An 11,499-nucleotide genomic window follows, 5' to 3' on the forward strand; every position below is an offset into this window, starting at 1 on the left:
TAGCTATCTCATGTCCTCGGGGGGTTTCTTAGTCAATGATTCCCTTAATCCGGAGTCCTCGGTTAATCCCATTCTGAAAGTGCTTGTAGCAATCTTATCGTTCCCTCCACCGATCTTGTTGTAAAGCTCCCAGTACCAGGCAGCATTGCTACGAAGGGTTTTCCCTACCCTCATTTTCATGGACAACAATGCGTTTACCGGTTGTAGCACTCAGCTACAAATTACAAATCAAATTCTGAACTCCTGTATCAACTCGGCAAAGTTGTGGATGGAGCCTTTCCGTAACGCATTAAACCACCTCAGAGCGGTAGGGCCAAGGCTCGAGGGAAAAACCTTACACATCAGTGCGTCATTGTGGGTATACAGAGACATCGTCTGGATATAGTGACTGACGTGCTCTACCGGGTCGGTTTTCCCATTTAAGGGTTGAACGGAGGGCGCGCAAACCTGTCCGGCATTGGGGCCCGCTCAATGCCAACCGAGAATGGAGACCTAGCAGCTCTTAACTTTGGTCTGCATACTCCCGTGACCGTGAACGGTCTCGGCGTTGATGGGATTCCTGTGAACGCGAATGTTCCCTCCGCTGCTGTGATTCCCGTGAATGGGATTGTTCTTGGCGGTGGTTGTGTCTGGATTGATTGGATCCCATCTCGTGACGATCTTCCCGAGAATTGGATCTTCCTTCTCGGGCGTCTCGATCCCCTCTACGATCCCTGTTCTCTGCTTCCAGCTCCAAATCTCTCACTAACCTACGCAGTCGCTCAAGCTCTTCGTCCTTATCGTCAAGTTGCTTGTGTCCTGAAGCAATGGTACCATTCGCTGCGTTTGGTACGACCCTTCTCCAAGGCCGGACCTCTCCTCCTCCCGTTCGTGATTCCTGTCTTCGCACCTTTTTTGCTTCCGTTCTCGCCAGGAGGATCCCCAAGAAGATCCTGTTGAACCATTTTTAGCATCACTACCAGAACGTCTCCCAAACATCCTCTCGTGTGTAAGTCTCGGCGGAACCACAGTTTTGTAGGAGATTCCCATAGATGGTGCCAATTATGAGCACCAATTGAGAGGCTTTTGGGCTCAACCCCACTTGGGCTCACAACTTATTTGGAAAAGTGGGTTTAGGATTTCCCAGGATGGGTGGTCCTCAGCATAGGAACTCTATAAGGTCCTATTTCTGTTTTCTCTCTATCTCTTCCTCTCTCTATCGCCCTTTTCTCCTCTTTCTCTATTTACGGTGAACCTTTTTCCAACTTCCATTTCTGCTCCAACTTCTCATATTTATAGTTCAAGATTAGTGGAGAGGTTGTGATTACTCCCATGGTTAGTGTAAAGGGAGATCCAATACCAATGATTTTAAGTGGGTGGTTAGGTGGGAGTGAAACGCAGTAAGAATGGCCTTGGAACTTGGTTCCCACTCTCGTAGAAATGCTCGGCAGAAGCGTTAACTGAGAGACTGTTGGGTATGCAAGGTATGGGATGTTCGGGCAACATTGATTCTCTATTGCTCGGTAAAGGTTGGCCGAGCAATGGTCAGGTGGTAAAACTTGGGTCTACAGTTTGTACGGGCTTGGGCTGTGCTCTTGGGTATAGAGAGGTTGGATTCATGGGCCGTACCTTCACATTAGAGTCTTGGGCCCAATTGAGTATGGGTACAGATTACCGTACAATTTTGATAAATCATATACTATATAATAAAAATTGGGTTTAGAAAATTTAATGATTGATAAAAAAAAAAAAAAAATCAAATTGTTATGAACAATTTATCATCAAGACATGCTTAATAATAATCTAAAAGAAGATTGTTCTCTAAGTCAAAATTGAGAGGATGAAGCATATTTAATGATTGATTTTCAAACAATAACCATATAAATAGAATACAACTTAAGGATATTAGGTAAACAATAGACAAAAAATACACAAAATCTATTCAATTTAATGGGAAAAATAAAACTAGAGTAAACAAACACATACTTGCAAGGTTGTATGTAGAAGAAGAGAAAAATAGATGTTGTAGGTAGAAAAAGAGAAGAATAGAGAAAAAGAACCGTATTATACATATTTGTAAGAACGTATTTTCCTCCACAGCCTAAATGGTTTGTACAATGGCCCAATGAGCTCAAAACAATGAATTTGTTAAAAAGTTGACTTGATATCGAACGTTCATTGAGTTAGGATGATACTAATCACAATAGGCTAGTTAACATTGGAATGAACAAGAAAAGTTCTCCTCGGTCAAGTCCGAAAAATGTCTATTCTTATATATTTCTTTTAGACTTTTACAAAAATTACAGTTCTTGGTTACATAGTGATTTTTCTCTGGTTTTTCTGATCATCCCCTCTGTAAGGGAGTTCATCCCCTTTATATTTCCCTTCTCTCTATCATCTTAGCCCTCCCCGTATAGATCAGATTACCAATCTTGATACTTGTCCTATTAGCACATTCCTGAAACTTTTGTGAGTAGCTGTAAGGCTAAAAGTTACTGTTCAGTTATCACTTCCACATTAATGCAGTCAGGAGGTTAAATGTAGAGCATTTAATGCGGTGGTAGTAGCTTTCTACCTAGATATTTATCAATTCTCTGTTGACTTATCCCTTTCTAAAGCTTATCCTTCCTAGCATAGTTGTCTACTACCTAGTTCTTGATGGGTAGTCGGACATTAGGCCATTACTCTGTTAGCTATGGAGGGATTGCTCCTCAGACAACATCTCCTGCTCATCGTGACCAGACCTCTTCCCTGGCCTATCTTCCTTTGCGAGTACTTATCTGTCATCGGGCTATTTGACGTCCTCAGGCGCTGCCCATGACTCAATATCTATATCTTGGCCCTTTATCCCTACAATATTCATTATGAATTATTTATGATATATATATATATATATACACACACAATTCATATTGAAGAAGTTGATATGAATAAAAAGTCTAATGTTAGTTGAATAGAATTTTATAAAAAACTTTTTTAAGTGTACTACGTTACTGTTAGGTTATTGTTTTCCTTTTACGTGTAGTATTATATGTTTTGTTGCTGTTCTTTTAATTAAGATTTTTTTTTTCAACTTATATATTATAATAAAAAAATGATTAGATGAAGAACTTGGATTGTAATCAAATTATGATTTTTATCAGCTTAGAAATTATAGGAGAAGAAAATTTATATTTATTTTTTTCAAAAAAATAAAATGAAATTTCTTAAATTTAGTGAAATCACTTGGCGCAATCACAGCTTCTAAGCCCAACTTTTATTATATAGTATATGATTTTCCCCTTAAAAAAAATTAACTTATATATATTTTAAAATTTTAACCTTTAAATTGTATGTTCATATATGTCAAATTTCATTCTAATTAAATGTTATTTATAATTCGATTTATAAACTTATTTTTTATGCATAATTTTAGATTATAAAATTTTGAAATTTAAACACTTGATTGAATACATAACAAATATTTGATTTTTGAAAACTTTGCGAACATGAAGAATATAAAAAGAAAATATAATCTAATGATGAATTTTTCAAAATTTACATTCAATAAAAAATATTTAGAGCTGTAGTCTTTAGCTATAACCAAGTTTGAAGCTAAAATTGTGTCTATTTTTTACCACACTTAAACTTTTGACATGAGTGTTAATTTGGTCTCGAACTTTTGATCTAAACAATTAACTGGCTAAACTTTAGTTGTGACAAATCGAAATATTTTATTAATATTTTCCATTAAAGCCTAACAAATCTAATTATATGATGTGCACATAGTAATGGTAGTATTATAAAATTAAAATTATTAATAATGCCATAAAACCATGTGTGAATAAATTAGTTAGTTTTTAACCAAAAAAAAAATACTAAAAAAATGTTTATTTGTCACAAGCCATGTCCATTGGGAAAATTGTTTAAAACAATTTTAAGAGGACTAAGTTGATGCTCACATTAATATCCAAGGTTGGTTTGTAAAATGCCAATTTCTTTAATTAGATTTTTATATGTTAAAAAGTACTAATTATAGGAGAAGAAAATTTATATTTATTTTTTTCAAAAAAATAAAATGAAATTTCTTAAATTTAGTGAAATCACTTGGCGCAATCACAGCTTCTAAGCCCAACTTTTATTATATAGTATATGATTTTCCCCTTAAAAAAAATTAACTTATATATATTTTAAAATTTTAACCTTTAAATTGTATGTTCATATATGTCAAATTTCATTCTAATTAAATGTTATTTATAATTCGATTTATAAACTTATTTTTTATGCATAATTTTAGATTATAAAATTTTGAAATTTAAACACTTGATTGAATACATAACAAATATTTGATTTTTGAAAACTTTGCGAACATGAAGAATATAAAAAGAAAATATAATCTAATGATGAATTTTTCAAAATTTACATTCAATAAAAAATATTTAGAGCTGTAGTCTTTAGCTATAACCAAGTTTGAAGCTAAAATTGTGTCTATTTTTTACCACACTTAAACTTTTGACATGAGTGTTAATTTGGTCTCGAACTTTTGATCTAAACAATTAACTGGCTAAACTTTAGTTGTGACAAATCGAAATATTTTATTAATATTTTCCATTAAAGCCTAACAAATCTAATTATATGATGTGCACATAGTAATGGTAGTATTATAAAATTAAAATTATTAATAATGCCATAAAACCATGTGTGAATAAATTAGTTAGTTTTTAACCAAAAAAAAAAAATACTAAAAAAATGTTTATTTGTCACAAACCATGTCCATTGGGAAAATTGTTTAAAACAATTTTAAGAGGACTAAGTTGATGCTCACATTAATATCCAAGGTTGGTTTGTAAAATGCCAATTTCTTTAATTAGATTTTTATATGTTAAAAAGTACTAGTTATTACAGGTGAATGTGAACAATCAAATAATAAGTATAGGCTATACCGTAATAAAAATAGCAATTCCTTTTGATTTTACCGATTTTGACCTAGGACTATTCGGCTCATAAGATATTTTATTCTTAAGATTAATCACATTCCTGTAAATTTAAACTCTTGGCTACTCTTGATATCCATTTTTACGACACATTTTTAATAAGCTCGATTTGGCTCAGTCCAACTTTTTTATGAGCTCAATTCATGTATTATATTATATTTTATTCTTTTAAGCATAGCCCAAGTCCATACAATATATTGAGAAAATTGAAGATGTGTGGTTTGAAGGGTATGAGTTAGTTTCTTTCAGATCTTTTGCATGAGTCCAGCCCATGCGTGCTACCAAGTGGACAAGGGACATTGGTAGCACCTCAAACTCATGGAAGATGTCTTGTACTCAAAATTTCCACCTTAAAACTATGGCCCAACTTTTCTGTTATACCATTTTTTTGCCTAAAACATATAGCTGACCCTAAGTGGCTAGCCTTGTCTACTACAGCAACCAAATGCAGCCTCTAAGGACCTGCCATATCTAGGAAACATCAGCCCATGAATTTAGATTACTTTATTTCCCAAATTATGCAAAAAGCAAGCCAACCATCTTACCCAAATAAAGCAAATTTGACCATAACCTCTTTGATTGATACTTGGGGAGTTGGGGTTCAAAGCCTCTTATATTGACTAAAAACCAGTCATTTAGAGCACTCCCAAACTCAATACAAAATGCCCCAATCAGATTCAAAAGGAACAATCACGTTTTAGCCACATTGCTGAATGAGATTTTAGAGCAAAAACTCATTCAGCCAGCAAATATTCTCACAATTTCAAATAAAAATAGTAATTCCTTTTGGTTTTACCAATTTTGACCTAGGACTATTAAGCTCATAAGATATTTTATTCTTAAGATTAATCACATTCCTGTAAATTTAAACCCTTGGCTACTCTTGATACCCATTTTTACGACACACTTTTAATAAGCTCAATTTGGCTCAATCCAACTTTTTTATGGGCTCAATTCATGTATTATGTTATATTTTATTCTTTTAAGCATAGTCCAAGTCCATACAATATATTGGGGAAATTGAAGAGGTGTGGTTTGAAGAATATGAGTTGGTTTCTTTCGGATCTTTTGCATGAGTCCAGCCCATGCGTGCTACCAAGTGGGCAAGGGACATTGGTAGCACCTCAAACTCATGGAAGATGTCTTGTACTCAAAATTTTCACCTTAAAACTATGGCCCAACTTTTCTGTTCTACCATTTTTTTGCCTAAAACTTATAGCTGACCTTAAGTGGCTAGCCTTGTCTGCTGCAGCAACCAAATGCAGCCTCTAAGGGACCTGCCATGTCTAAGAAACATTAGCCCATGAATCTAGATTACTTTATTTCCCAAATTATGTAAAAAAAAGCCAACCATCTTACCCAAATAAAGCAAATTTGACCATAACCTCTTTGATTGATACTTGGGGAGTTGGGGTTCAAAGCCTCTTATATTGACTAAAAACCAGTCATTTAGAGCACTCCCAAACTCAATACAAAATGCCTCAATCAGATTCAAAAGGAACAATCACGTTTTAGCCACATTGCTGAATGAGACTTTAGAGCAAAAACTCATTCAGCCAGCAAACAATCTCAGAATTTCAAAGTTTGGGGGTGGAAACATGGGTACAAAGGAACCCTCTATCTCTTCCTCACAATCTCTCTCAATTTTCTCTTCTCACTGATTGTGAGTCAAAGTTTTGAACCTGTTGTGTTTTAAGCATTTTTGTTATTGGCATTTTGATTTTTCTCTTGTTAAAGCATCATTAGCCTCTATTCACTAAATATTGAAATTTTAGGCTTGATACTCTTCACAAATAATCACTTCTAAAGAATTTAGTGGAAGATTTAGGCCATTCTTACATTTTGGCCATTGTCGTAAAATGTCCCCGACAACCACTAAAATTCTTGAAAATATAGATAAGATGTGAGAAAAAGTGATTTATTACCATTTTAATTAAGTGTAAGTAGTAGGACACTAAAATTCCTAACCAAATACCCTTTGAGGGAATTCATAGCAACCATAATTTTATCAACTCCCAAAATTTTAAATTCTCATTTTGAATTTGTGCCAACTAAATACAATCTTAAAGGGTTTTTTGGGTTTTTGGTTCGATAGTTAAAAAATGAGAATAAAAAATGTTTTGAGTTCAATTTATCCCCTTAACTTTTTCTTCAAGTGTCAAAATATTTCCTAAGGTTAAATTTTGTGTCAAGTTAGCCCCTTGCTTTGTAAAATTGAGTTAATCAAAACTTAGCCCTTACCTTGTAAAATTGAGTTAATCGGATCATTCTACCCAAATTTGTTAGAAGACATCACCATTTAAATAATTTTTTTTTGGTTAAAATTTATCTGTAAACATTCATGAGACGACATTTAATATATATTATTGTTCGACAAATATTATTATTTTTTAAATGTTTAAAGTCAAACAACTTTTTTTTTTTGAGTAAACAGTACTATTTATTAGAACACACACGAAAATAATAATAGTATATTAAACCGGATTTATAATTCATTATATAATCAGAGTACAATTACAAAAAGGTCTAACCTTTGTAGTTGTAGATTGGGGTTATAAGTAGCCGACACTAAATTTGACTCATTTTGACAAATTGACAAAAGTTGGGCCAAAAACATATCATATGACTTAATTGAATTTTAAGCAAGCCAATAAGCTCTCGCTCAATTGGCACCTCCTCACCTTGTAATTTCCAGGTAGAGAGTGAAGTCGTGGGTTCAAAAACTACCATGAGATGTTTGTGTAACTTACTAATAAAAAAATAATTAAAAAAATAATAATATTAGGCACCCAAAAAAGAGTCAACGCAATGTACAGAAAATAAAAGTAAAGACATAAATAAATTTTTAAAAATGGGCTAAATGCAAACACAAACCCTAGGGTTTGGGTCAATTGCATTTTGGCAAAATAACAAGGAAGTGAATTCATGACTTTAAAAGGTTCAGCTATTTATTCTATTTATGACTACATTAATCAATGCATAACCCAGTTCTATTCAAGATACAAGAGCTAGAAAGAACCAGCAAAAGCACCTAAAAAAAAAAAAAACACAGAACCAGCAAAAGCATAGACTTAGACCCATCTAGATGTGAACAAATTGAAAACAGTCGATGCAAAAGATCATTTTACTATGTAGAGATACAGCCTCAATGTTCTTTCTATTATTAGAGAAACAAAAAGGAATCAAATTGATGCAAGTGATGTAGAAAAGAAAGCTAAAAAAGAATTAGTTATCTGCCAAAGAAAATTTTGTTTACAACATCAACTGGCAAAGCATAAGCTGGATCTATGGCTTTCAATCCTAGATATTCAAGAAGTGAAAGTCCTGCAACCTCCAATATATTTATGTAGAAATAAAATTTAACAAGCTTTGATATAGATTTGATATATTAATGTCTTGATATAGATTTGATATAAAATTTAAAATTTTACACAAAGATGAATGAATTTATATTTAATATATTAATGTCTTGAATGATTAAAATTTTGATTGTTGAAGCCAGCAACCTCCAATAAAAAGCAGCATCATGTGTGAGGAAAGATGGATACAAATGCTAAAATTTACTTAAACACCTTTGAAGTCTCCTCCCTTCAATCCCTACCCAAAACCTCCCAATAGAAATAAATCTATAAAATCATATTCTGTGTCATTTTTAGCCTTATTGATCACCCATTTTTAAGCAGGTTCTATTAGTCCTAAGAAAATTGCAAGGGAACAAGAAAAGTTGATTTAACTCAAAATGCAACATGAGTATTGACAACAACTTATCACATGCAACATGCATATATCAAAAAGGAAAAATGAACAAGTTAAAAAGCAGTAATGCTGCATTTAGTTACCAGCTACCTCGAAGTATGTATGGTAGACATCCACAGCATCATCTGGTCTATCAGAAATTCCTCCATTTTCCATATCCTGAGATTTTTGTCTAACCACATCAACCTCAGAGAAATTTAAAATGATTCAAACTAACAATGCAGAAATAAAATAAAGGACAAATAGGTGTAATCATAGTCTACGAAGTAGCCCATTCAGACCTGGCAGTCTAAGATATACTTAACAAGCTTTTCCTTATTTATCCAATGAACCTTGCCTATCATGATCAAGCTAGAAAGAACCCACCACTAGTAGCAGACCTGAAGCGGTGCAACACAATCAGTGAGAAAGACTACAAAAATGTTTCTTTATCGAAAACTAAGATTCAGTTAAATTATTTTAAAATAAAATACACCCACATCAGTGAGTTTCTCAGGACGGCCATTAAGACCTCCAGAGTTAACTTGCCGCTCACATAACCACCACCCAAGAAGGTCCTTGTCAATAAGATGCAATGACCCCATTAGAGAAAGTGCAGCCACACAACAGAAAACTGCAGTCACAGTGGATAGAGACATTAGATATTTGGTGAATAAAAATTTCGGGTTTAAAATGCAGACAATAAAAAGGCATAATTGTTTAGCCTTTACACATACAGAGATTCAGGAGGAGAACACTAATAGCTACCACTTATCAATTAGCTTCAACTTGAAGCAATTAATGTTACACTTTTAAGACAACTCATTAAGTTAAAAAAGTTTAAGATTATAGGTTGGTGAAATCACATGACTTTCAAGCAGTTTGAGTGGCTTACAAATATCTAACTCTAATGAAAAGTGAGGCACCTGGTAAAATAAAGGTTAGCTCTAAGCAGTTCAAAGTTATACTGGAAGCTCAGCTGAAATTCATCTGGGAATGCAGTTACAAAGTTGAGAAATCACATATAAGCATTTTAATCAGCTGCAATTTTCTTTTGATTACAACACAAACTACTCAATTATGAAGTGCATATATCCAAGTAAGTCGATAAACAAACTGAAGCTACTCAAACTTCACACAAGATCAGCTTGGTATGGAGCAATTGAATCACTTACGAAATGACTTCTACCCTGAAGAGCCTACCTTAACTTAAATCCTAGAAAGGAAAGCTAGTCAAGCTCAAATAGGGCCAGCTAAAGAAGGATATCACTCACCAATACTCATGAGATGAATGAGTGAGCTGAGAGATAAATGAGTGAGCTTGAGCAGTGTACCACTCAGCACGTTTAGAGCCAAACACAGCAAGAAATTGTTTTACAATGAAATGCAAGCAACGGACTTCTTAGTAAATTACACTAATCCATCATACATAATACATTTCATAGACTATTCTGCAATACTTTTTGATAACTAAAGGGAAATTAAATAGACCATTCTGCAATACTTATAAGTTTATAATTTATAAGGCAGAATCTCAGCCTTACCAACCTCCACTTCAAATATATTTGGAGAAATGCATGAGATATTGTAAATTATTGTTCTTTTTTTTATAAGTAAGATATTGTAAATTATTGTTGAACAAACAAATAGGAAATAGTTTCCATTAGGAGTGAAGGTTTGGGCTACCAAGATGCAAAATTTATAATTGATTGACAGCAATTGAATCTGCCAAATGAGAAACACATTTTGTTTTTAATAGATGCAGCAAATTTTCCACCTTGATAATAATAACAAAAAAAAAAAAAAAAAAGAGATAAAATATTTGAAATGATTGTCCACCCAGATAAAAACAAAACAAAGAAGATGATGGAAGTAAAATGCACAGTTGATTTATCAAAACTAATCAGAAAGTAAAACTTCATGTAAAGATTCTGAGTTAAATAACTAGCATACTTTGCCCTGCATGGGACTCCCCACCAGGTGTGCATCCAAATCCACCATCCAAATTTTTTGCAACTTACGATGTAGCTCACAGCCTTCTCCACATTGATTTTATTTAAGCGACGTAATATTGAGAGACAACAAATAGCAATATAAGAGAACCTATAGAAAAAGAGAACCTATATCAAAAAGAGAACCTATATCAAAAAGAGAACCTATAGAAAAAAGAATAGGTTTGGTAAAATATGTACTACTTGCAAAGATGCTAACTTCCAAAATCATGAGATGTTAAATAACAAATCAAAAGGGGAAAGAATACCGTGTATCAACTTCACCCCATATGTCCCCTGAAAAGGATCCATCTTCATTTTGCAGCCCAGCAACATCTGACTTAAATATTAAGAGCCACAAGAATTGCCAGATATACACTGCTTTAAATATTAAAGTTTGTTGATGCCTAAATCTCCTGTAAAGAGCCATCTAAGTCTCTGTACCAAACTGAGTAGTTTAAAAGTACAGACTCCACCCAATATGTAATATCAATATGATACGCAAGTTGAATCTACCAGTTAACTATCTATACAAAGAATTGCAATATTTCTAAAAATTATGGCTAGTGGAGTATTTCAAAAAACAAAGCATAGCATACAATACAATTTCAAAGTCCACCAATAAGTATGCCAAAGGATACAAGTAGTTACCTTATCAATGTCAAGAACATTTAGCTTGTCAAAAAGGGCCAAAACCTGTACGGCGCTCAGAGTATACAGTATGTGAGGATCATGTCCAATGTTATCGCCAAACTCCCCCTGCACAACTAATTAAATCATTGTGTTCATTTCTATAATCAACTACATTTTCCTCTCTCTCT

At 33.5% G+C, this 11,499-nt stretch overlaps 1 pseudogene; it reads right to left on the reverse strand.

Moving 5' to 3' along the window:
• Nucleotides 1-8,665: 8,665 nt before the first annotated feature.
• Nucleotides 8,666-11,161, reverse strand: LOC112006721 (geranylgeranyl transferase type-2 subunit beta 1-like; annotated as a pseudogene).
• Between the last annotated feature and the right edge of the window lie 338 nt (nucleotides 11,162-11,499).

The sequence above is a fragment of the Quercus suber genome, unplaced genomic scaffold (genome assembly GCF_002906115.3).
Source record: "Quercus suber isolate HL8 unplaced genomic scaffold, Cork oak 2.0 scaffold_689, whole genome shotgun sequence".
Classification (NCBI taxonomy): domain Eukaryota; kingdom Viridiplantae; phylum Streptophyta; class Magnoliopsida; order Fagales; family Fagaceae; genus Quercus; species Quercus suber.